At 47.7% G+C, this 24562-nt stretch overlaps 16 non-coding genes across 16 annotated transcripts; all 16 read right to left on the bottom strand.

The window, feature by feature from the left end:
• Nucleotides 1-967: 967 nt before the first annotated feature.
• LOC142711746 (U2 spliceosomal RNA) lies at nucleotides 968-1158 on the bottom strand. The gene has a single exon (XR_012870095.1). It is a non-coding gene; the product is annotated as a U2 spliceosomal RNA (small nuclear RNA).
• Nucleotides 1159-2426: 1268 nt separating this feature from the next.
• LOC142711739 (U2 spliceosomal RNA) lies at nucleotides 2427-2617 on the bottom strand. Its single transcript, XR_012870091.1, has one exon. It is a non-coding gene; the product is annotated as a U2 spliceosomal RNA (small nuclear RNA).
• A 1292-nt stretch (nucleotides 2618-3909) lies between these two features.
• Nucleotides 3910-4100, bottom strand: LOC142711726 (U2 spliceosomal RNA). Its single transcript, XR_012870080.1, has one exon. It is a non-coding gene; the product is annotated as a U2 spliceosomal RNA (small nuclear RNA).
• Nucleotides 4101-5388: 1288 nt separating this feature from the next.
• Nucleotides 5389-5579, bottom strand: LOC142711714 (U2 spliceosomal RNA). Its single transcript, XR_012870069.1, has one exon. It is a non-coding gene; the product is annotated as a U2 spliceosomal RNA (small nuclear RNA).
• Nucleotides 5580-6883: 1304 nt separating this feature from the next.
• LOC142711702 (U2 spliceosomal RNA) lies at nucleotides 6884-7074 on the bottom strand. Its single transcript, XR_012870058.1, has one exon. It is a non-coding gene; the product is annotated as a U2 spliceosomal RNA (small nuclear RNA).
• A 1272-nt stretch (nucleotides 7075-8346) lies between these two features.
• LOC142711690 (U2 spliceosomal RNA) lies at nucleotides 8347-8537 on the bottom strand. Its single transcript, XR_012870047.1, has one exon. It is a non-coding gene; the product is annotated as a U2 spliceosomal RNA (small nuclear RNA).
• A 1292-nt stretch (nucleotides 8538-9829) lies between these two features.
• On the bottom strand, nucleotides 9830-10020 carry LOC142711736 (U2 spliceosomal RNA). Its single transcript, XR_012870089.1, has one exon. It is a non-coding gene; the product is annotated as a U2 spliceosomal RNA (small nuclear RNA).
• A 1283-nt stretch (nucleotides 10021-11303) lies between these two features.
• LOC142711678 (U2 spliceosomal RNA) lies at nucleotides 11304-11494 on the bottom strand. The gene has a single exon (XR_012870036.1). It is a non-coding gene; the product is annotated as a U2 spliceosomal RNA (small nuclear RNA).
• A 1300-nt stretch (nucleotides 11495-12794) lies between these two features.
• Nucleotides 12795-12985, bottom strand: LOC142711666 (U2 spliceosomal RNA). The gene has a single exon (XR_012870025.1). It is a non-coding gene; the product is annotated as a U2 spliceosomal RNA (small nuclear RNA).
• A 1284-nt stretch (nucleotides 12986-14269) lies between these two features.
• On the bottom strand, nucleotides 14270-14460 carry LOC142711654 (U2 spliceosomal RNA). The gene has a single exon (XR_012870014.1). It is a non-coding gene; the product is annotated as a U2 spliceosomal RNA (small nuclear RNA).
• A 1276-nt stretch (nucleotides 14461-15736) lies between these two features.
• LOC142711642 (U2 spliceosomal RNA) lies at nucleotides 15737-15927 on the bottom strand. The gene has a single exon (XR_012870003.1). It is a non-coding gene; the product is annotated as a U2 spliceosomal RNA (small nuclear RNA).
• Nucleotides 15928-17243: 1316 nt separating this feature from the next.
• On the bottom strand, nucleotides 17244-17434 carry LOC142711630 (U2 spliceosomal RNA). The gene has a single exon (XR_012869992.1). It is a non-coding gene; the product is annotated as a U2 spliceosomal RNA (small nuclear RNA).
• Nucleotides 17435-18730: 1296 nt separating this feature from the next.
• Nucleotides 18731-18921, bottom strand: LOC142711781 (U2 spliceosomal RNA). Its single transcript, XR_012870127.1, has one exon. It is a non-coding gene; the product is annotated as a U2 spliceosomal RNA (small nuclear RNA).
• A 1284-nt stretch (nucleotides 18922-20205) lies between these two features.
• LOC142711769 (U2 spliceosomal RNA) lies at nucleotides 20206-20396 on the bottom strand. The gene has a single exon (XR_012870116.1). It is a non-coding gene; the product is annotated as a U2 spliceosomal RNA (small nuclear RNA).
• Nucleotides 20397-21688: 1292 nt separating this feature from the next.
• LOC142711757 (U2 spliceosomal RNA) lies at nucleotides 21689-21879 on the bottom strand. Its single transcript, XR_012870105.1, has one exon. It is a non-coding gene; the product is annotated as a U2 spliceosomal RNA (small nuclear RNA).
• A 1292-nt stretch (nucleotides 21880-23171) lies between these two features.
• LOC142711745 (U2 spliceosomal RNA) lies at nucleotides 23172-23362 on the bottom strand. The gene has a single exon (XR_012870094.1). It is a non-coding gene; the product is annotated as a U2 spliceosomal RNA (small nuclear RNA).
• Nucleotides 23363-24562: the final 1200 nt, after the last annotated feature.

Genomic DNA, 24562 nt, shown 5'->3' with positions numbered 1-24562 from the left:
TATCAGCTGTAATCCAGTCCAGTCCAGTGCTGCCTGCTGAGCAGCACTGACCAACACTGCCTGGGCCCAGGCTTTTATCTCTGAGGCCCCATTATGATGTCAGAAAGCTGGCTCTGGAATCCTGAGGGCTCCACTATGACACGTGCAAAGTTCCGTCTGAACTTTATATAAGACGGTGAGGCTCAGTCAGTCACTCAGTGTTGCCTGAGAGGGCAACACTGCAACAGCCGGCCGCCAGGCTGTCTTTTTTTTGCACAGCTAGTTGCCTCCAGGAGGCCACAAGAGGGAGACAAGGGACTGCAAAATGGAAAATAGGCATCCACCAACTTTACAGACAACTTCTCCTTGCTCCTACAACCTCCATCCTTGCACAGTTTGTTATTCTTCTAGGTAACATAGTAACAAATCCAAATTGCTGCTCTCTTTGTAGGCAAGCAAGGCTTTGTTGCAACTGCAATTCTTACTTCTTCTTGAAATGTAGGGACGACAGTACATTCCATCACATCCATCTAGTGTACACAGGTAGGTCCATTGTGGCGGGCAGGCGAGCGGGCGGGCTGCTTTATTGGCTGTTTGCTGTTCCCCTACTCCACTCCACTATTTGACTGTTGTGCTGCATCAATCAATCAATCAATCAATCAATCAATCAATCAATCAATCAATCAATCAGTGGCTGGCTCAGGTGCAGCTCTTTAACTTACCTAAAAGGGAGGGCGGAGAGAAGACAAGGAAGGTGAATGAGGTGTTCCAATGTGAAATGCCGGAAACACAGAAACACAGACGACACACAACAAGAGGTGGCAATCTATTCATTAATTGCATTTAATCAATGAGCTCATTATCACTCATGCATTGTCCAACAGGTGTTGAAATAATGGGATTAAAAGGGGAGATCCCTTCAGAAAGACAGAAACAATAGCAAAGACAAAAAACACTTTTGGAATCTGCTTTTAGTCAACACATAAGGAAAGGGTGCACCGGTCCTGGAAATACTGCAATACCAGGTCAATGCGTGGAGTGGACAGAGCAAGCTCTATTTCCATCTCCCTGTTCTAAAAATCCATTTAATATATGGTCCCCAGATAGGGGACGTATCAGATATTAAACTGATAAGAACAGATACTACACTTGATCTTAGCCAAAAGGCCGAGAAGCGATAACCCGAACGGGCCGCGCGTTGCCCGAGCCTGCCCGATACTGCCGTTCAGCCCTTGCAGCGATTCAGCCTACTTCTAGGCAATTCCATGGGGCCCTGCAGGCTCACACACTCACAGCTACACGGGAGGTGAATAAAGGCCGGAGAGGAAGCCAGACAGGATTTGCTTCTTTTGCTTGCACCACAATGCAGTGCTGAAAGAGGAGGAATCTACATAAAAACGCCTTCCTGGCAACGCCCAAATGCCCTGCTGCCATGCAGATAAACACTGGCAGCGGCAGCAAGTGCATGCCCACAGCCACCCCTTGTTCCTTCACACCTTGTATCAGCTGTAATCCAGTCCAGTCCAGTGCTGCCTGCTGAGCAGCACTGACCAACACTGCCTGGGCCCAGGCTTTTATCTCTGAGGCCCCATTATGATGTCAGAAAGCTGGCTCTGGAATCCTGAGGGCTCCACTATGACACGTGCAAAGTTCCGTCTGAACTTTATATAAGACGGTGAGGCTCAGTCAGTCACTCAGTGTTGCCTGAGAGGGCAACACTGCAACAACCGGCCGCCAGGCTGTCTTTTTTTTGCACAGCTAGTTGCCTCCAGGAGGCCACAAGAGGGAGACAAGGGACTGCAAAATGGAAAATAGGCATCCACCAACTTTACAGACAACTTCTCCTTGCTCCTACAACCTCCATCCTTGCACAGTTTGTTATTCTTCTAGGTAACATAGTAACAAATCCAAATTGCTGCTCTCTTTGTAGGCAAGCAAGGCTTTGTTGCAACTGCAATTCTTACTTCTTCTTGAAATGTAGGGACGACAGTACATTCCATCACATCCATCTAGTGTACACAGGTAGGTCCATTGTGGCGGGCAGGCGAGCGGGCGGGCTGCTTTATTGGCTGTTTGCTGTTCCCCTACTCCACTCCACTATTTGACTGTTGTGCTGCATCAATCAATCAATCAATCAATCAATCAATCAGTGGCTGGCTCAGGTGCAGCTCTTTAACTTACCTAAAAGGGAGGGCGGAGAGAAGACAAGGAAGGTGAATGAGGTGTTCCAATGTGAAATGCCGGAAACACAGAAACACAGACGACACACAACAAGAGGTGGCAATCTATTCATTAATTGCATTTAATCAATGAGCTCATTATCACTCATGCATTGTCCAACAGGTGTTGAAATAATGGGATTAAAAGGGGAGATCCCTTCAGAAAGACAGAAACAATAGCAAAGACAAAAAACACTTTTGGAATCTGCTTTTAGTCAACACATAAGGAAAGGGTGCACCGGTCCTGGAAATACTGCAATACCAGGTCAATGCGTGGAGTGGACAGAGCAAGCTCTATTTCCATCTCCCTGTTCTAAAAATCCATTTAATATATGGTCCCCAGATAGGGGACGTATCAGATATTAAACTGATAAGAACAGATACTACACTTGATCTTAGCCAAAAGGCCGAGAAGCGATAACCCGAACGGGCCGCGCGTTGCCCGAGCCTGCCCGATACTGCTGTTCAGCCCTTGCAGCGATTCAGCCTACTTCTAGGCAATTTCATGGGGCCCTGCAGGCTCACACACTCACAGCTACACGGGAGGTGAATAAAGGCCGGAGAGGAAGCCAGACAGGATTTGCTTCTTTTGCTTGCACCACAATGCAGTGCTGAAAGAGGAGGAATCTACATAAAAACGCCTTCCTGGCAACGCCCAAATGCCCTGCTGCCATGCAGATAAACACTGGCAGCGGCAGCAAGTGCATGCCCACAGCCACCCCTTGTTCCTTCACACCTTGTATCAGCTGTAATCCAGTCCAGTCCAGTGCTGCCTGCTGAGCAGCACTGACCAACACTGCCTGGGCCCAGGCTTTTATCTCTGAGGCCCCATTATGATGTCAGAAAGCTGGCTCTGGAATCCTGAGGGCTCCACTATGACACGTGCAAAGTTCCGTCTGAACTTTATATAAGACGGTGAGGCTCAGTCAGTCACTCAGTGTTGCCTGAGAGGGCAACACTGCAACAGCCGGCCGCCAGGCTGTCTTTTTTTTGCACAGCTAGTTGCCTCCAGGAGGCCACAAGAGGGAGACAAGGGACTGCAAAATGGAAAATAGGCATCCACCAACTTTACAGACAACTTCTCCTTGCTCCTACAACCTCCATCCTTGCACAGTTTGTTATTCTTCTAGGTAACATAGTAACAAATCCAAATTGCTGCTCTCTTTGTAGGCAAGCAAGGCTTTGTTGCAACTGCAATTCTTACTTCTTCTTGAAATGTAGGGACGACAGTACATTCCATCACATCCATCTAGTGTACACAGGTAGGTCCATTGTGGCGGGCAGGCGAGCGGGCGGGCTGCTTTATTGGCTGTTTGCTGTTCCCCTACTCCACTCCACTATTTGACTGTTGTGCTGCATCAATCAATCAATCAATCAATCAATCAATCAATCAATCAATCAATCAATCAATCAGTGGCTGGCTCAGGTGCAGCTCTTTAACTTACCTAAAAGGGAGGGCGGAGAGAAGACAAGGAAGGTGAATGAGGTGTTCCAATGTGAAATGCCGGAAACACAGAAACACAGACGACACACAACAAGAGGTGGCAATCTATTCATTAATTGCATTTAATCAATGAGCTCATTATCACTCATGCATTGTCCAACAGGTGTTGAAATAATGGGATTAAAAGGGGAGATCCCTTCAGAAAGACAGAAACAATAGCAAAGACAAAAAACACTTTTGGAATCTGCTTTTAGTCAACACATAAGGAAAGGGTGCACCGGTCCTGGAAATACTGCAATACCAGGTCAATGCGTGGAGTGGACAGAGCAAGCTCTATTTCCATCTCCCTGTTCTAAAAATCCATTTAATATATGGTCCCCAGATAGGGGACGTATCAGATATTAAACTGATAAGAACAGATACTACACTTGATCTTAGCCAAAAGGCCGAGAAGCGATAACCCGAACGGGCCGCGCGTTGCCCGAGCCTGCCCGATACTGCTGTTCAGCCCTTGCAGCGATTCAGCCTACTTCTAGGCAATTCCATGGGGCCCTGCAGGCTCACACACTCACAGCTACACGGGAGGTGAATAAAGGCCGGAGAGGAAGCCAGACAGGATTTGCTTCTTTTGCTTGCACCACAATGCAGTGCTGAAAGAGGAGGAATCTACATAAAAACGCCTTCCTGGCAACGCCCAAATGCCCTGCTGCCATGCAGATAAACACTGGCAGCGGCAGCAAGTGCATGCCCACAGCCACCCCTTGTTCCTTCACACCTTGTATCAGCTGTAATCCAGTCCAGTCCAGTGCTGCCTGCTGAGCAGCACTGACCAACACTGCCTGGGCCCAGGCTTTTATCTCTGAGGCCCCATTATGATGTCAGAAAGCTGGCTCTGGAATCCTGAGGGCTCCACTATGACACGTGCAAAGTTCCGTCTGAACTTTATATAAGACGGTGAGGCTCAGTCAGTCACTCAGTGTTGCCTGAGAGGGCAACACTGCAACAGCCGGCCGCCAGGCTGTCTTTTTTTTGCACAGCTAGTTGCCTCCAGGAGGCCACAAGAGGGAGACAAGGGACTGCAAAATGGAAAATAGGCATCCACCAACTTTACAGACAACTTCTCCTTGCTCCTACAACCTCCATCCTTGCACAGTTTGTTATTCTTCTAGGTAACATAGTAACAAATCCAAATTGCTGCTCTCTTTGTAGGCAAGCAAGGCTTTGTTGCAACTGCAATTCTTACTTCTTCTTGAAATGTAGGGACGACAGTACATTCCATCACATCCATCTAGTGTACACAGGTAGGTCCATTGTGGCGGGCAGGCGAGCGGGCGGGCTGCTTTATTGGCTGTTTGCTGTTCCCCTACTCCACTCCACTATTTGACTGTTGTGCTGCATCAATCAATCAATCAATCAATCAATCAATCAATCAATCAATCAATCAATCAGTGGCTGGCTCAGGTGCAGCTCTTTAACTTACCTAAAAGGGAGGGCGGAGAGAAGACAAGGAAGGTGAATGAGGTGTTCCAATGTGAAATGCCGGAAACACAGAAACACAGACGACACACAACAAGAGGTGGCAATCTATTCATTAATTGCATTTAATCAATGAGCTCATTATCACTCATGCATTGTCCAACAGGTGTTGAAATAATGGGATTAAAAGGGGAGATCCCTTCAGAAAGACAGAAACAATAGCAAAGACAAAAAACACTTTTGGAATCTGCTTTTAGTCAACACATAAGGAAAGGGTGCACCGGTCCTGGAAATACTGCAATACCAGGTCAATGCGTGGAGTGGACAGAGCAAGCTCTATTTCCATCTCCCTGTTCTAAAAATCCATTTAATATATGGTCCCCAGATAGGGGACGTATCAGATATTAAACTGATAAGAACAGATACTACACTTGATCTTAGCCAAAAGGCCGAGAAGCGATAACCCGAACGGGCCGCGCGTTGCCCGAGCCTGCCCGATACTGCTGTTCAGCCCTTGCAGCGATTCAGCCTACTTCTAGGCAATTCCATGGGGCCCTGCAGGCTCACACACTCACAGCTACACGGGAGGTGAATAAAGGCCGGAGAGGAAGCCAGACAGGATTTGCTTCTTTTGCTTGCACCACAATGCAGTGCTGAAAGAGGAGGAATCTACATAAAAACGCCTTCCTGGCAACGCCCAAATGCCCTGCTGCCATGCAGATAAACACTGGCAGCGGCAGCAAGTGCATGCCCACAGCCACCCCTTGTTCCTTCACACCTTGTATCAGCTGTAATCCAGTCCAGTCCAGTGCTGCCTGCTGAGCAGCACTGACCAACACTGCCTGGGCCCAGGCTTTTATCTCTGAGGCCCCATTATGATGTCAGAAAGCTGGCTCTGGAATCCTGAGGGCTCCACTATGACACGTGCAAAGTTCCGTCTGAACTTTATATAAGACGGTGAGGCTCAGTCAGTCACTCAGTGTTGCCTGAGAGGGCAACAATGCAACAGCCGGCCGCCAGGCTGTCTTTTTTTTGCACAGCTAGTTGCCTCCAGGAGGCCACAAGAGGGAGACAAGGGACTGCAAAATGGAAAATAGGCATCCACCAACTTTACAGACAACTTCTCCTTGCTCCTACAACCTCCATCCTTGCACAGTTTGTTATTCTTCTAGGTAACATAGTAACAAATCCAAATTGCTGCTCTCTTTGTAGGCAAGCAAGGCTTTGTTGCAACTGCAATTCTTACTTCTTCTTGAAATGTAGGGACGACAGTACATTCCATCACATCCATCTAGTGTACACAGGTAGGTCCATTGTGGCGGGCAGGCGAGCGGGCGGGCTGCTTTATTGGCTGTTTGCTGTTCCCCTACTCCACTCCACTATTTGACTGTTGTGCTGCATCAATCAATCAATCAATCAATCAATCAATCAATCAATCAATCAATCAATCAATCAATCAATCAATCAGTGGCTGGCTCAGGTGCAGCTCTTTAACTTACCTAAAAGGGAGGGCGGAGAGAAGACAAGGAAGGTGAATGAGGTGTTCCAATGTGAAATGCCGGAAACACAGAAACACAGACGACACACAACAAGAGGTGGCAATCTATTCATTAATTGCATTTAATCAATGAGCTCATTATCACTCATGCATTGTCCAACAGGTGTTGAAATAATGGGAATAAAAGGGGAGATCCCTTCAGAAAGACAGAAACAATAGCAAAGACAAAAAACACTTTTGGAATCTGCTTTTAGTCAACACATAAGGAAAGGGTGCACCGGTCCTGGAAATACTGCAATACCAGGTCAATGCGTGGAGTGGACAGAGCAAGCTCTATTTCCATCTCCCTGTTCTAAAAATCCATTTAATATATGGTCCCCAGATAGGGGACGTATCAGATATTAAACTGATAAGAACAGATACTACACTTGATCTTAGCCAAAAGGCCGAGAAGCGATAACCCGAACGGGCCGCGCGTTGCCCGAGCCTGCCCGATACTGCTGTTCAGCCCTTGCAGCGATTCAGCCTACTTCTAGGCAATTCCATGGGGCCCTGCAGGCTCACACACTCACAGCTACACGGGAGGTGAATAAAGGCCGGAGAGGAAGCCAGACAGGATTTGCTTCTTTTGCTTGCACCACAATGCAGTGCTGAAAGAGGAGGAATCTACATAAAAACGCCTTCCTGGCAACGCCCAAATGCCCTGCTGCCATGCAGATAAACACTGGCAGCGGCAGCAAGTGCATGCCCACAGCCACCCCTTGTTCCTTCACACCTTGTATCAGCTGTAATCCAGTCCAGTCCAGTGCTGCCTGCTGAGCAGCACTGACCAACACTGCCTGGGCCCAGGCTTTTATCTCTGAGGCCCCATTATGATGTCAGAAAGCTGGCTCTGGAATCCTGAGGGCTCCACTATGACACGTGCAAAGTTCCGTCTGAACTTTATATAAGACGGTGAGGCTCAGTCAGTCACTCAGTGTTGCCTGAGAGGGCAACACTGCAACAGCCGGCCGCCAGGCTGTCTTTTTTTTGCACAGCTAGTTGCCTCCAGGAGGCCACAAGAGGGAGACAAGGGACTGCAAAATGGAAAATAGGCATCCACCAACTTTACAGACAACTTCTCCTTGCTCCTACAACCTCCATCCTTGCACAGTTTGTTATTCTTCTAGGTAACATAGTAACAAATCCAAATTGCTGCTCTCTTTGTAGGCAAGCAAGGCTTTGTTGCAACTGCAATTCTTACTTCTTCTTGAAATGTAGGGACGAAAGTACATTCCATCACATCCATCTAGTGTACACAGGTAGGTCCATTGTGGCGGGCAGGCGAGCGGGCGGGCTGCTTTATTGGCTGTTTGCTGTTCCCCTACTCCACTCCACTATTTGACTGTTGTGCTGCATCAATCAATCAATCAATCAATCAATCAATCAATCAGTGGCTGGCTCAGGTGCAGCTCTTTAACTTACCTAAAAGGGAGGGCGGAGAGAAGACAAGGAAGGTGAATGAGGTGTTCCAATGTGAAATGCCGGAAACACAGAAACACAGACGACACACAACAAGAGGTGGCAATCTATTCATTAATTGCATTTAATCAATGAGCTCATTATCACTCATGCATTGTCCAACAGGTGTTGAAATAATGGGATTAAAAGGGGAGATCCCTTCAGAAAGACAGAAACAATAGCAAAGACAAAAAACACTTTTGGAATCTGCTTTTAGTCAACACATAAGGAAAGGGTGCACCGGTCCTGGAAATACTGCAATACCAGGTCAATGCGTGGAGTGGACAGAGCAAGCTCTATTTCCATCTCCCTGTTCTAAAAATCCATTTAATATATGGTCCCCAGATAGGGGACGTATCAGATATTAAACTGATAAGAACAGATACTACACTTGATCTTAGCCAAAAGGCCGAGAAGCGATAACCCGAACGGGCCGCGCGTTGCCCGAGCCTGCCCGATACTGCTGTTCAGCCCTTGCAGCGATTCAGCCTACTTCTAGGCAATTCCATGGGGCCCTGCAGGCTCACACACTCACAGCTACACGGGAGGTGAATAAAGGCCGGAGAGGAAGCCAGACAGGATTTGCTTCTTTTGCTTGCACCACAATGCAGTGCTGAAAGAGGAGGAATCTACATAAAAACGCCTTCCTGGCAACGCCCAAATGCCCTGCTGCCATGCAGATAAACACTGGCAGCGGCAGCAAGTGCATGCCCACAGCCACCCCTTGTTCCTTCACACCTTGTATCAGCTGTAATCCAGTCCAGTCCAGTGCTGCCTGCTGAGCAGCACTGACCAACACTGCCTGGGCCCAGGCTTTTATCTCTGAGGCCCCATTATGATGTCAGAAAGCTGGCTCTGGAATCCTGAGGGCTCCACTATGACACGTGCAAAGTTCCGTCTGAACTTTATATAAGACGGTGAGGCTCAGTCAGTCACTCAGTGTTGCCTGAGAGGGCAACACTGCAACAGCCAGCCGCCAGGCTGTCTTTTTTTTGCACAGCTAGTTGCCTCCAGGAGGCCACAAGAGGGAGACAAGGGACTGCAAAATGGAAAATAGGCATCCACCAACTTTACAGACAACTTCTCCTTGCTCCTACAACCTCCATCCTTGCACAGTTTGTTATTCTTCTAGGTAACATAGTAACAAATCCAAATTGCTGCTCTCTTTGTAGGCAAGCAAGGCTTTGTTGCAACTGCAATTCTTACTTCTTCTTGAAATGTAGGGACGACAGTACATTCCATCACATCCATCTAGTGTACACAGGTAGGTCCATTGTGGCGGGCAGGCGAGCGGGCGGGCTGCTTTATTGGCTGTTTGCTGTTCCCCTACTCCACTCCACTATTTGACTGTTGTGCTGCATCAATCAATCAATCAATCAATCAATCAATCAATCAATCAATCAATCAATCAATCAGTGGCTGGCTCAGGTGCAGCTCTTTAACTTACCTAAAAGGGAGGGCGGAGAGAAGACAAGGAAGGTGAATGAGGTGTTCCAATGTGAAATGCCGGAAACACAGAAACACAGACGACACACAACAAGAGGTGGCAATCTATTCATTAATTGCATTTAATCAATGAGCTCATTATCACTCATGCATTGTCCAACAGGTGTTGAAATAATGGGATTAAAAGGGGAGATCCCTTCAGAAAGACAGAAACAATAGCAAAGACAAAAAACACTTTTGGAATCTGCTTTTAGTCAACACATAAGGAAAGGGTGCACCGGTCCTGGAAATACTGCAATACCAGGTCAATGCGTGGAGTGGACAGAGCAAGCTCTATTTCCATCTCCCTGTTCTAAAAATCCATTTAATATATGGTCCCCAGATAGGGGACGTATCAGATATTAAACTGATAAGAACAGATACTACACTTGATCTTAGCCAAAAGGCCGAGAAGTGATAACCCGAACGGGCCGCGCGTTGCCCGAGCCTGCCCGATACTGCTGTTCAGCCCTTGCAGCGATTCAGCCTACTTCTAGGCAATTCCATGGGGCCCTGCAGGCTCACACACTCACAGCTACACGGGAGGTGAATAAAGGCCGGAGAGGAAGCCAGACAGGATTTGCTTCTTTTGCTTGCACCACAATGCAGTGCTGAAAGAGGAGGAATCTACATAAAAACGCCTTCCTGGCAACGCCCAAATGCCCTGCTGCCATGCAGATAAACACTGGCAGCGGCAGCAAGTGCATGCCCACAGCCACCCCTTGTTCCTTCACACCTTGTATCAGCTGTAATCCAGTCCAGTCCAGTGCTGCCTGCTGAGCAGCACTGACCAACACTGCCTGGGCCCAGGCTTTTATCTCTGAGGCCCCATTATGATGTCAGAAAGCTGGCTCTGGAATCCTGAGGGCTCCACTATGACACGTGCAAAGTTCCGTCTGAACTTTATATAAGACGGTGAGGCTCAGTCAGTCACTCAGTGTTGCCTGAGAGGGCAACACTGCAACAGCCGGCCGCCAGGCTGTCTTTTTTTTGCACAGCTAGTTGCCTCCAGGAGGCCACAAGAGGGAGACAAGGGACTGCAAAATGGAAAATAGGCATCCACCAACTTTACAGACAACTTCTCCTTGCTCCTACAACCTCCATCCTTGCACAGTTTGTTATTCTTCTAGGTAACATAGTAACAAATCCAAATTGCTGCTCTCTTTGCAGGCAAGCAAGGCTTTGTTGCAACTGCAATTCTTACTTCTTCTTGAAATGTAGGGACGACAGTACATTCCATCACATCCATCTAGTGTACACAGGTAGGTCCATTGTGGCGGGCAGGCGAGCGGGCGGGCTGCTTTATTGGCTGTTTGCTGTTCCCCTACTCCACTATTTGACTGTTGTGCTGCATCAATCAATCAATCAATCAATCAATCAATCAATCAATCAATCAATCAATCAGTGGCTGGCTCAGGTGCAGCTCTTTAACTTACCTAAAAGGGAGGGCGGAGAGAAGACAAGGAAGGTGAATGAGGTGTTCCAATGTGAAATGCCGGAAACACAGAAACACAGACGACACACAACAAGAGGTGGCAATCTATTCATTAATTGCATTTAATCAATGAGCTCATTATCACTCATGCATTGTCCAACAGGTGTTGAAATAATGGGATTAAAAGGGGAGATCCCTTCAGAAAGACAGAAACAATAGCAAAGACAAAAAACACTTTTGGAATCTGCTTTTAGTCAACACATAAGGAAAGGGTGCACCGGTCCTGGAAATACTGCAATACCAGGTCAATGCGTGGAGTGGACAGAGCAAGCTCTATTTCCATCTCCCTGTTCTAAAAATCCATTTAATATATGGTCCCCAGATAGGGGACGTATCAGATATTAAACTGATAAGAACAGATACTACACTTGATCTTAGCCAAAAGGCCGAGAAGCGATAACCCGAACGGGCCGCGCGTTGCCCGAGCCTGCCCGATACTGCTGTTCAGCCCTTGCAGCGATTCAGCCTACTTCTAGGCAATTCCATGGGGCCCTGCAGGCTCACACACTCACAGCTACACGGGAGGTGAATAAAGGCCGGAGAGGAAGCCAGACAGGATTTGCTTCTTTTGCTTGCACCACAATGCAGTGCTGAAAGAGGAGGAATCTACATAAAAACGCCTTCCTGGCAACGCCCAAATGCCCTGCTGCCATGCAGATAAACACTGGCAGCGGCAGCAAGTGCATGCCCACAGCCACCCCTTGTTCCTTCACACCTTGTATCAGCTGTAATCCAGTCCAGTCCAGTGCTGCCTGCTGAGCAGCACTGACCAACACTGCCTGGGCCCAGGCTTTTATCTCTGAGGCCCCATTATGATGTCAGAAAGCTGGCTCTGGAATCCTGAGGGCTCCACTATGACACGTGCAAAGTTCCGTCTGAACTTTATATAAGACGGTGAGGCTCAGTCAGTCACTCAGTGTTGCCTGAGAGGGCAACACTGCAACAGCCAGCCGCCAGGCTGTCTTTTTTTTGCACAGCTAGTTGCCTCCAGGAGGCCACAAGAGGGAGACAAGGGACTGCAAAATGGAAAATAGGCATCCACCAACTTTACAGACAACTTCTCCTTGCTCCTACAACCTCCATCCTTGCACAGTTTGTTATTCTTCTAGGTAACATAGTAACAAATCCAAATTGCTGCTCTCTTTGTAGGCAAGCAAGGCTTTGTTGCAACTGCAATTCTTACTTCTTCTTGAAATGTAGGGACGACAGTACATTCCATCACATCCATCTAGTGTACACAGGTAGGTCCATTGTGGCGGGCAGGCGAGCGGGCGGGCTGCTTTATTGGCTGTTTGCTGTTCCCCTACTCCACTCCACTATTTGACTGTTGTGCTGCATCAATCAATCAATCAATCAATCAATCAATCAATCAATCAATCAATCAATCAATCAATCAATCAGTGGCTGGCTCAGGTGCAGCTCTTTAACTTACCTAAAAGGGAGGGCGGAGAGAAGACAAGGAAGGTGAATGAGGTGTTCCAATGTGAAATGCCGGAAACACAGAAACACAGACGACACACAACAAGAGGTGGCAATCTATTCATTAATTGCATTTAATCAATGAGCTCATTATCACTCATGCATTGTCCAACAGGTGTTGAAATAATGGGATTAAAAGGGGAGATCCCTTCAGAAAGACAGAAACAATAGCAAAGACAAAAAACACTTTTGGAATCTGCTTTTAGTCAACACATAAGGAAAGGGTGCACCGGTCCTGGAAATACTGCAATACCAGGTCAATGCGTGGAGTGGACAGAGCAAGCTCTATTTCCATCTCCCTGTTCTAAAAATCCATTTAATATATGGTCCCCAGATAGGGGACGTATCAGATATTAAACTGATAAGAACAGATACTACACTTGATCTTAGCCAAAAGGCCGAGAAGCGATAACCCGAACGGGCCGCGCGTTGCCCGAGCCTGCCCGATACTGCTGTTCAGCCCTTGCAGCGATTCAGCCTACTTCTAGGCAATTCCATGGGGCCCTGCAGGCTCACACACTCACAGCTACACGGGAGGTGAATAAAGGCCGGAGAGGAAGCCAGACAGGATTTGCTTCTTTTGCTTGCACCACAATGCAGTGCTGAAAGAGGAGGAATCTACATAAAAACGCCTTCCTGGCAACGCCCAAATGCCCTGCTGCCATGCAGATAAACACTGGCAGCGGCAGCAAGTGCATGCCCACAGCCACCCCTTGTTCCTTCACACCTTGTATCAGCTGTAATCCAGTCCAGTCCAGTGCTGCCTGCTGAGCAGCACTGACCAACACTGCCTGGGCCCAGGCTTTTATCTCTGAGGCCCCATTATGATGTCAGAAAGCTGGCTCTGGAATCCTGAGGGCTCCACTATGACACGTGCAAAGTTCCGTCTGAACTTTATATAAGACGGTGAGGCTCAGTCAGTCACTCAGTGTTGCCTGAGAGGGCAACACTGCAACAGCCGGCCGCCAGGCTGTCTTTTTTTTGCACAGCTAGTTGCCTCCAGGAGGCCACAAGAGGGAGACAAGGGACTGCAAAATGGAAAATAGGCATCCACCAACTTTACAGACAACTTCTCCTTGCTCCTACAACCTCCATCCTTGCACAGTTTGTTATTCTTCTAGGTAACATAGTAACAAATCCAAATTGCTGCTCTCTTTGCAGGCAAGCAAGGCTTTGTTGCAACTGCAATTCTTACTTCTTCTTGAAATGTAGGGACGACAGTACATTCCATCACATCCATCTAGTGTACACAGGTAGGTCCATTGTGGCGGGCAGGCGAGCGGGCGGGCTGCTTTATTGGCTGTTTGCTGTTCCCCTACTCCACTCCACTATTTGACTGTTGTGCTGCATCAATCAATCATTCAATCAATCAATCAATCAATCAATCAATCAATCAGTGGCTGGCTCAGGTGCAGCTCTTTAACTTACCTAAAAGGGAGGGCGGAGAGAAGACAAGGAAGGTGAATGAGGTGTTCCAATGTGAAATGCCGGAAACACAGAAACACAGACGACACACAACAAGAGGTGGCAATCTATTCATTAATTGCATTTAATCAATGAGCTCATTATCACTCATGCATTGTCCAACAGGTGTTGAAATAATGGGATTAAAAGGGGAGATCCCTTCAGAAAGACAGAAACAATAGCAAAGACAAAAAACACTTTTGGAATCTGCTTTTAGTCAACACATAAGGAAAGGGTGCACCGGTCCTGGAAATACTGCAATACCAGGTCAATGCGTGGAGTGGACAGAGCAAGCTCTATTTCCATCTCCCTGTTCTAAAAATCCATTTAATATATGGTCCCCAGATAGGGGACGTATCAGATATTAAACTGATAAGAACAGATACTACACTTGATCTTAGCCAAAAGGCCGAGAAGCGATAACCCGAACGGGCCGCGCGTTGCCCGAGCCTGCCCGATACTGCTGTTCAGCCCTTGCAGCGATTCAGCCTACTTCTAGGCAATTCCATGGGGCCCTGCAGGCTCACACACTCACAGCTACACGGGAGGTGAATAAAGGCCGGAGAGGAAGCCAGACAGGATTTGCTTCTTTTGCTTGCACCACAATGCAGTGCTGAAAGAGGAGGAATCTACATAAAAACGCCTTCCTGGCAACGCCCAAATGCCCTGCTGCCATGCAGATAAACACTGGCAGCGGCAGCAAGTGCATGCCCACAGCCACCCCTTGTTCCTTCACACCTTGTATCAGCTGTAATCCAGTCCAGTCCAGTGCTGCCTGCTGAGCAGCACTGACCAACACTGCCTGGGCCCAGGCTTTTATCTCTGAGGCCCCATTATGATGTCAGAAAGCTGGCTCTGGAATCCTGAGGGCTCCACTATGACACGTGCAAAGTTCCGTCTGAACTTTATATAAGACGGTGAGGCTCAGTCAGTCACTCAGTGTTGCCTGAGAGGGCAACACTGCAACAGCCGGCCGCCAGGCTGTCTTTTTTTTGCACAGCTAGTTGCCTCCAGGAGGCCACAAGAGGGAGACAAGGGACTGCAAAATGGAAAATAGGCATCCACCAACTTTACAGACAACTTCTCCTTGCTCCTACAACCTCCATCCTTGCACAGTTTGTTATTCTTCTAGGTAACATAGTAACAAATCCAAATTGCTGCTCTCTTTGTAGGCAAGCAAGGCTTTGTTGCAACTGCAATTCTTACTTCTTCTTGAAATGTAGGGACGACAGTACATTCCATCACATCCATCCAGTGTACACAGGTAGGTCCATTGTGGCGGGCAGGCGAGCGGGCGGGCTGCTTTATTGGCTGTTTGCTGTTCCCCTACTCCACTCCACTATTTGACTGTTGTGCTGCATCAATCAATCAATCAATCAATCAATCAATCAATCAATCAGTGGCTGGCTCAGGTGCAGCTCTTTAACTTACCTAAAAGGGAGGGCGGAGAGAAGACAAGGAAGGTGAATGAGGTGTTCCAATGTGAAATGCCGGAAACACAGAAACACAGACGACACACAACAAGAGGTGGCAATCTATTCATTAATTGCATTTAATCAATGAGCTCATTATCACTCATGCATTGTCCAACAGGTGTTGAAATAATGGGATTAAAAGGGGAGATCCCTTCAGAAAGACAGAAACAATAGCAAAGACAAAAAACACTTTTGGAATCTGCTTTTAGTCAACACATAAGGAAAGGGTGCACCGGTCCTGGAAATACTGCAATACCAGGTCAATGCGTGGAGTGGACAGAGCAAGCTCTATTTCCATCTCCCTGTTCTAAAAATCCATTTAATATATGGTCCCCAGATAGGGGACGTATCAGATATTAAACTGATAAGAACAGATACTACACTTGATCTTAGCCAAAAGGCCGAGAAGCGATAACCCGAACGGGCCGCGCGTTGCCCGAGCCTGCCCGATACTGCTGTTCAGCCCTTGCAGCGATTCAGCCTACTTCTAGGCAATTCCATGGGGCCCTGCAGGCTCACACACTCACAGCTACACGGGAGGTGAATAAAGGCCGGAGAGGAAGCCAGACAGGATTTGCTTCTTTTGCTTGCACCACAATGCAGTGCTGAAAGAGGAGGAATCTACATAAAAACGCCTTCCTGGCAACGCCCAAATGCCCTGCTGTCATGCAGATAAACACTGGCAGCGGCAGCAAGTGCATGCCCACAGCCACCCCTTGTTCCTTCACACCTTGTATCAGCTGTAATCCAGTCCAGTCCAGTGCTGCCTGCTGAGCAGCACTGACCAACACTGCCTGGGCCCAGGCTTTTATCTCTGAGGCCCCATTATGATGTCAGAAAGCTGGCTCTGGAATCCTGAGGGCTCCACTATGACACGTGCAAAGTTCCGTCTGAACTTTATATAAGACGGTGAGGCTCAGTCAGTCACTCAGTGTTGCCTGAGAGGGCAACACTGCAACAGCCGGCCGCCAGGCTGTCTTTTTTTTGCACAGCTAGTTGCCTCCAGGAGGCCACAAGAGGGAGACAAGGGACTGCAAAATGGAAAATAGGCAACCACCAACTTTACAGACAACTTCTCCTTGCTCCTACAACCTCCATCCTTGCACAGTTTGTTATTCTTCTAGGTAACATAGTAACAAATCCAAATTGCTGCTCTCTTTGTAGGCAAGCAAGGCTTTGTTGCAACTGCAATTCTTACTTCTTCTTGAAATGTAGGGACGACAGTACATTCCATCACATCCATCTAGTGTACACAGGTAGGTCCATTGTGGCGGGCAGGCGAGCGGGCGGGCTGCTTTATTGGCTGTTTGCTGTTCCCCTACTCCACTCCACTATTTGACTGTTGTGCTGCATCAATCAATCAATCAATCAATCAATCAATCAATCAATCAATCAATCAATCAATCAATCAATCAATCAATCAATCAATCAGTGGCTGGCTCAGGTGCAGCTCTTTAACTTACCTAAAAGGGAGGGCGGAGAGAAGACAAGGAAGGTGAATGAGGTGTTCCAATGTGAAATGCCGGAAACACAGAAACACAGACGACACACAACAAGAGGTGGCAATCTATTCATTAATTGCATTTAATCAATGAGCTCATTATCACTCATGCATTGTCCAACAGGTGTTGAAATAATGGGATTAAAAGGGGAGATCCCTTCAGAAAGACAGAAACAATAGCAAAGACAAAAAACACTTTTGGAATCTGCTTTTAGTCAACACATAAGGAAAGGGTGCACCGGTCCTGGAAATACTGCAATACCAGGTCAATGCGTGGAGTGGACAGAGCAAGCTCTATTTCCATCTCCCTGTTCTAAAAATCCATTTAATATATGGTCCCCAGATAGGGGACGTATCAGATATTAAACTGATAAGAACAGATACTACACTTGATCTTAGCCAAAAGGCCGAGAAGCGATAACCCGAACGGGCCGCGCGTTGCCCGAGCCTGCCCGATACTGCTGTTCAGCCCTTGCAGCGATTCAGCCTACTTCTAGGCAATTCCATGGGGCCCTGCAGGCTCACACACTCACAGCTACACGGGAGGTGAATAAAGGCCGGAGAGGAAGCCAGACAGGATTTGCTTCTTTTGCTTGCACCACAATGCAGTGCTGAAAGAGGAGGAATCTACATAAAAACGCCTTCCTGGCAACGCCCAAATGCCCTGCTGCCATGCAGATAAACACTGGCAGCGGCAGCAAGTGCATGCCCACAGCCACCCCTTGTTCCTTCACACCTTGTATCAGCTGTAATCCAGTCCAGTCCAGTGCTGCCTGCTGAGCAGCACTGACCAACACTGCCTGGGCCCAGGCTTTTATCTCTGAGGCCCCATTATGATGTCAGAAAGCTGGCTCTGGAATCCTGAGGGCTCCACTATTACACGTGCAAAGTTCCGTCTGAACTTTATATAAGACGGTGAGGCTCAGTCAGTCACTCAGTGTTGCCTGAGAGGGCAACACTGCAACAGCCGGCCGCCAGGCTGTCTTTTTTTTGCACAGCTAGTTGCCTCCAGGAGGCCACAAGAGGGAGACAAGGGACTGCAAAATGGAAAATAGGCATCCACCAACTTTACAGACAACTTCTCCTTGCTCCTACAACCTCCATCCTTGCACAGTTTGTTATTCTTCTAGGTAACATAGTAACAAATCCAAATTGCTGCTCTCTTTGTAGGCAAGCAAGGCTTTGTTGCAACTGCAATTCTTACTTCTTCTTGAAATGTAGGGACGACAGTACATTCCATCACATCCATCTAGTGTACACAGGTAGGTCCATTGTGGCGGGCAGGCGAGCGGGCGGGCTGCTTTATTGGCTGTTTGCTGTTCCCCTACTCCACTCCACTATTTGACTGTTGTGCTGCATCAATCAATCAATCAATCAATCAATCAATCAATCAATCAATCAATCAATCAATCAATCAGTGGCTGGCTCAGGTGCAGCTCTTTAACTTACCTAAAAGGGAGGGCGGAGAGAAGACAAGGAAGGTGAATGAGGTGTTCCAATGTGAAATGCCGGAAACACAGAAACACAGACGACACACAACAAGAGGTGGCAATCTATTCATTAATTGCATTTAATCAATGAGCTCATTATCACTCATGCATTGTCCAACAGGTGTTGAAATAATGGGATTAAAAGGGGAGATCCCTTCAGAAAGACAGAAACAATAGCAAAGACAAAAAACACTTTTGGAATCTGCTTTTAGTCAACACATAAGGAAAGGGTGCACCGGTCCTGGAAATACTGCAATACCAGGTCAATGCGTGGAGTGGACAGAGCAAGCTCTATTTCCATCTCCCTGTTCTAAAAATCCATTTAATATATGGTCCCCAGATAGGGGACGTATCAGATATTAAACTGATAAGAACAGATACTACACTTGATCTTAGCCAAAAGGCCGAGAAGCGATAACCCGAACGGGCCGCGCGTTGCCCGAGCCTGCCCGATACTGCTGTTCAGCCCTTGCAGCGATTCAGCCTACTTCTAGGCAATTCCATGGGGCCCTGCAGGCTCACACACTCACAGCTACACGGGAGGTGAATAAAGGCCGGAGAGGAAGCCAGACAGGATTTGCTTCTTTTGCTTGCACCACAATGCAGTGCTGAAAGAGGAGGAATCTACATAAAAACGCCTTCCTGGCAACGCCCAAATGCCCTGCTGCCATGCAGATAAACACTGGCAGCGGCAGCAAGTGCATGCCCACAGCCACCCCTTGTTCCTTCACACCTTGTATCAGCTGTAATCCAGTCCAGTCCAGTGCTGCCTGCTGAGCAGCACTGACCAACACTGCCTGGGCCCAGGCTTTTATCTCTGAGGCCCCATTATGATGTCAGAAAGCTGGCTCTGGAATCCTGAGGGCTCCACTATGACACGTGCAAAGTTCCGTCTGAACTTTATATAAGACGGGGAGGCTCAGTCAGTCACTCAGTGTTGCCTGAGAGGGCAACACTGCAACAGCCGGCCGCCAGGCTGTCTTTTTTTTGCACAGCTAGTTGCCTCCAGGAGGCCACAAGAGGGAGACAAGGGACTGCAAAATGGAAAATAGGCATCCACCAACTTTACAGACAACTTCTCCTTGCTCCTACAACCTCCATCCTTGCACAGTTTGTTATTCTTCTAGGTAACATAGTAACAAATCCAAATTGCTGCTCTCTTTGTAGGCAAGCAAGGCTTTGTTGCAACTGCAATTCTTACTTCTTCTTGAAATGTAGGGACGACAGTACATTCCATCACATCCATCTAGTGTACACAGGTAGGTCCATTGTGGCGGGCAGGCGAGCGGGCGGGCTGCTTTATTGGCTGTTTGCTGTTCCCCTACTCCACTCCACTATTTGACTGTTGTGCTGCATCAATCAATCAATCAATCAATCAATCAATCAATCAATCAATCAATCAGTGGCTGGCTCAGGTGCAGCTCTTTAACTTACCTAAAAGGGAGGGCGGAGAGAAGACAAGGAAGGTGAATGAGGTGTTCCAATGTGAAATGCCGGAAACACAGAAACACAGACGACACACAACAAGAGGTGGCAATCTATTCATTAATTGCATTTAATCAATGAGCTCATTATCACTCATGCATTGTCCAACAGGTGTTGAAATAATGGGATTAAAAGGGGAGATCCCTTCAGAAAGACAGAAACAATAGCAAAGACAAAAAACACTTTTGGAATCTGCTTTTAGTCAACACATAAGGAAAGGGTGCACCGGTCCTGGAAATACTGCAATACCAGGTCAATGCGTGGAGTGGACAGAGCAAGCTCTATTTCCATCTCCCTGTTCTAAAAATCCATTTAATATATGGTCCCCAGATAGGGGACGTATCAGATATTAAACTGATAAGAACAGATACTACACTTGATCTTAGCCAAAAGGCCGAGAAGCGATAACCCGAACGGGCCGCGCGTTGCCCGAGCCTGCCCGATACTGCTGTTCAGCCCTTGCAGCGATTCAGCCTACTTCTAGGCAATTCCATGGGGCCCTGCAGGCTCACACACTCACAGCTACACGGGAGGTGAATAAAGGCCGGAGAGGAAGCCAGACAGGATTTGCTTCTTTTGCTTGCACCACAATGCAGTGCTGAAAGAGGAGGAATCTACATAAAAACGCCTTCCTGGCAACGCCCAAATGCCCTGCTGCCATGCAGATAAACACTGGCAGCGGCAGCAAGTGCATGCCCACAGCCACCCCTTGTTCCTTCACACCTTGTATCAGCTGTAATCCAGTCCAGTCCAGTGCTGCCTGCTGAGCAGCACTGACCAACACTGCCTGGGCCCAGGCTTTTATCTCTGAGGCCCCATTATGATGTCAGAAAGCTGGCTCTGGAATCCTGAGGGCTCCACTATGACACGTGCAAAGTTCCGTCTGAACTTTATATAAGACGGTGAGGCTCAGTCAGTCACTCAGTGTTGCCTGAGAGGGCAACACTGCAACAGCCGGCCGCCAGGCTGTCTTTTTTTTGCACAGCTAGTTGCCTCCAGGAGGCCACAAGAGGGAGACAAGGGACTGCAAAATGGAAAATAGGCATCCACCAACTTTACAGACAACTTCTCCTTGCTCCTACAACCTCCATCCTTGCACAGTTTGTTATTCTTCTAGGTAACATAGTAACAAATCCAAATTGCTGCTCTCTTTGTAGGCAAGCAAGGCTTTGTTGCAACTGCAATTCTTACTTCTTCTTGAAATGTAGGGACGACAGTACATTCCATCACATCCATCTAGTGTACACAGGTAGGTCCATTGTGGCGGGCAGGCGAGCGGGCGGGCTGCTTTATTGGCTGTTTGCTGTTCCCCTACTCCACTCCACTATTTGACTGTTGTGCTGCATCAATCAATCAATCAATCAATCAATCAATCAATCAATCAATCAATCAATCAATCAGTGGCTGGCTCAGGTGCAGCTCTTTAACTTACCTAAAAGGGAGGGCGGAGAGAAGACAAGGAAGGTGAATGAGGTGTTCCAATGTGAAATGCCGGAAACACAGAAACACAGACGACACACAACAAGAGGTGGCAATCTATTCATTAATTGCATTTAATCAATGAGCTCATTATCACTCATGCATTGTCCAACAGGTGTTGAAATAATGGGATTAAAAGGGGAGATCCCTTCAGAAAGACAGAAACAATAGCAAAGACAAAAAACACTTTTGGAATCTGCTTTTAGTCAACACATAAGGAAAGGGTGCACCGGTCCTGGAAATACTGCAATACCAGGTCAATGCGTGGAGTGGACAGAGCAAGCTCTATTTCCATCTCCCTGTTCTAAAAATCCATTTAATATATGGTCCCCAGATAGGGGACGTATCAGATATTAAACTGATAAGAACAGATACTACACTTGATCTTAGCCAAAAGGCCGAGAAGCGATAACCCGAACGGGCCGCGCGTTGCCCGAGCCTGCCCGATACTGCTGTTCAGCCCTTGCAGCGATTCAGCCTACTTCTAGGCAATTCCATGGGGCCCTGCAGGCTCACACACTCACAGCTACACGGGAGGTGAATAAAGGCCGGAGAGGAAGCCAGACAGGATTTGCTTCTTTTGCTTGCACCACAATGCAGTGCTGAAAGAGGAGGAATCTACATAAAAACGCCTTCCTGGCAACGCCCAAATGCCCTGCTGCCATGCAGATAAACACTGGCAGCGGCAGCAAGTGCATGCCCACAGCCACCCCTTGTTCCTTCACACCTTGTATCAGCTGTAATCCAGTCCAGTCCAGTGCTGCCTGCTGAGCAGCACTGACCAACACTGCCTGGGCCCAGGCTTTTATCTCTGAGGCCCCATTATGATGTCAGAAAGCTGGCTCTGGAATCCTGAGGGCTCCACTATGACACGTGCAAAGTTCCGTCTGAACTTTATATAAGACGGTGAGGCTCAGTCAGTCACTCAGTGTTGCCTGAGAGGGCAACACTGCAACAGCCGGCCGCCAGGCTGTCTTTTTTTTGCACAGCTAGTTGCCTCCAGGAGGCCACAAGAGGGAGACAAGGGACTGCAAAATTGAAAATAGGCATCCACCAACTTTACAGACAACTTCTCCTTGCTCCTACAACCTCCATCCTTGCACAGTTTGTTATTCTTCTAGGTAACATAGTAACAAATCCAAATTGCTGCTCTCTTTGTAGGCAAGCAAGGCTTTGTTGCAACTGCAATTCTTACTTCTTCTTGAAATGTAGGGACGACAGTACATTCCATCACATCCATCTAGTGTACACAGGTAGGTCCATTGTGGCGGGCAGGCGAGCGGGCGGGCTGCTTTATTGGCTGTTTGCTGTTCCCCTACTCCACTCCACTATTTGACTGTTGTGCTGCATCAATCAATCAATCAATCAATCAATCAATCAATCAATCAATCAATCAATCAATCAGTGGCTGGCTCAGGTGCAGCTCTTTAACTTACCTAAAAGGGAGGGCGGAGAGAAGACAAGGAAGGTGAATGAGGTGTTCCAATGTGAAATGCCGGAAACACAGAAACACAGACGACACACAACAAGAGGTGGCAATCTATTCATTAATTGCATTTAATCAATGAGCTCATTATCACTCATGCATTGTCCAACAGGTGTTGAAATAATGGGATTAAAAGGGGAGATCCCTTCAGAAAGACAGAAACAATAGCAAAGACAAAAAACACTTTTGGAATCTGCTTTTAGTCAACACATAAGGAAAGGGTGCACCGGTCCTGGAAATACTGCAATACCAGGTCAATGCGTGGAGTGGACAGAGCAAGCTCTATTTCCATCTCCCTGTTCTAAAAATCCATTTAATATATGGTCCCCAGATAGGGGACGTATCAGATATTAAACTGATAAGAACAGATACTACACTTGATCTTAGCCAAAAGGCCGAGAAGCGATAACCCGAACGGGCCGCGCGTTGCCCGAGCCTGCCCGATACTGCTGTTCAGCCCTTGCAGCGATTCAGCCTACTTCTAGGCAATTCCATGGGGCCCTGCAGGCTCACACACTCACAGCTACACGGGAGGTGAATAAAGGCCGGAGAGGAAGCCAGACAGGATTTGCTTCTTTTGCTTGCACCACAATGCAGTGCTGAAAGAGGAGGAATCTACATAAAAACGCCTTCCTGGCAACGCCCAAATGCCCTGCTGCCATGCAGATAAACACTGGCAGCGGCAGCAAGTGCATGCCCACAGCCACCCCTTGTTCCTTCACACCTTGTATCAGCTGTAATCCAGTCCAGTCCAGTGCTGCCTGCTGAGCAGCACTGACCAACACTGCCTGGGCCCAGGCTTTTATCTCTGAGGCCCCATTATGATGTCAGAAAGCTGGCTCTGGAATCCTGAGGGCTCCACTATGACACGTGCAAAGTTCCGTCTGAACTTTATATAAGACGGTGAGGCTCAGTCAGTCACTCAGTGTTGCCTGAGAGGGCAACACTGCAACAGCCGGCCGCCAGGCTGTCTTTTTTTTGCACAGCTAGTTGCCTCCAGGAGGCCACAAGAGGGAGACAAGGGACTGCAAAATGGAAAATAGGCATCCACCAACTTTACAGACAACTTCTCCTTGCTCCTACAACCTCCATCCTTGCACAGTTTGTTATTCTTCTAGGTAACATAGTAACAAATCCAAATTGCTGCTCTCTTTGTAGGCAAGCAAGGCTTTGTTGCAACTGCAATTCTTACTTCTTCTTGAAATGTAGGGACGACAGTACATTCCATCACATCCATCTAGTGTACACAGGTAGGTCCATTGTGGCGGGCAGGCGAGCGGGCGGGCTGCTTTATTGGCTGTTTGCTGTTCCCCTACTCCACTCCACTATTTGACTGTTGTGCTGCATCAATCAATCAATCAATCAATCAATCAATCAATCAATCAATCAGTGGCTGGCTCAGGTGCAGCTCTTTAACTTACCTAAAAGGGAGGGCGGAGAGAAGACAAGGAAGGTGAATGAGGTGTTCCAATGTGAAATGCCGGAAACACAGAAACACAGACGACACACAACAAGAGGTGGCAATCTATTCATTAATTGCATTTAATCAATGAGCTCATTATCACTCATGCATTGTCCAACAGGTGTTGAAATAATGGGATTAAAAG

This window comes from Rhinoderma darwinii, unplaced genomic scaffold, assembly GCF_050947455.1.
Source record: "Rhinoderma darwinii isolate aRhiDar2 unplaced genomic scaffold, aRhiDar2.hap1 Scaffold_431, whole genome shotgun sequence".
In the NCBI taxonomy this organism is placed as follows: Eukaryota; Metazoa; Chordata; class Amphibia; order Anura; family Rhinodermatidae; genus Rhinoderma; species Rhinoderma darwinii.
This window is presented reverse-complemented; position numbering and strand designations above follow the sequence as displayed.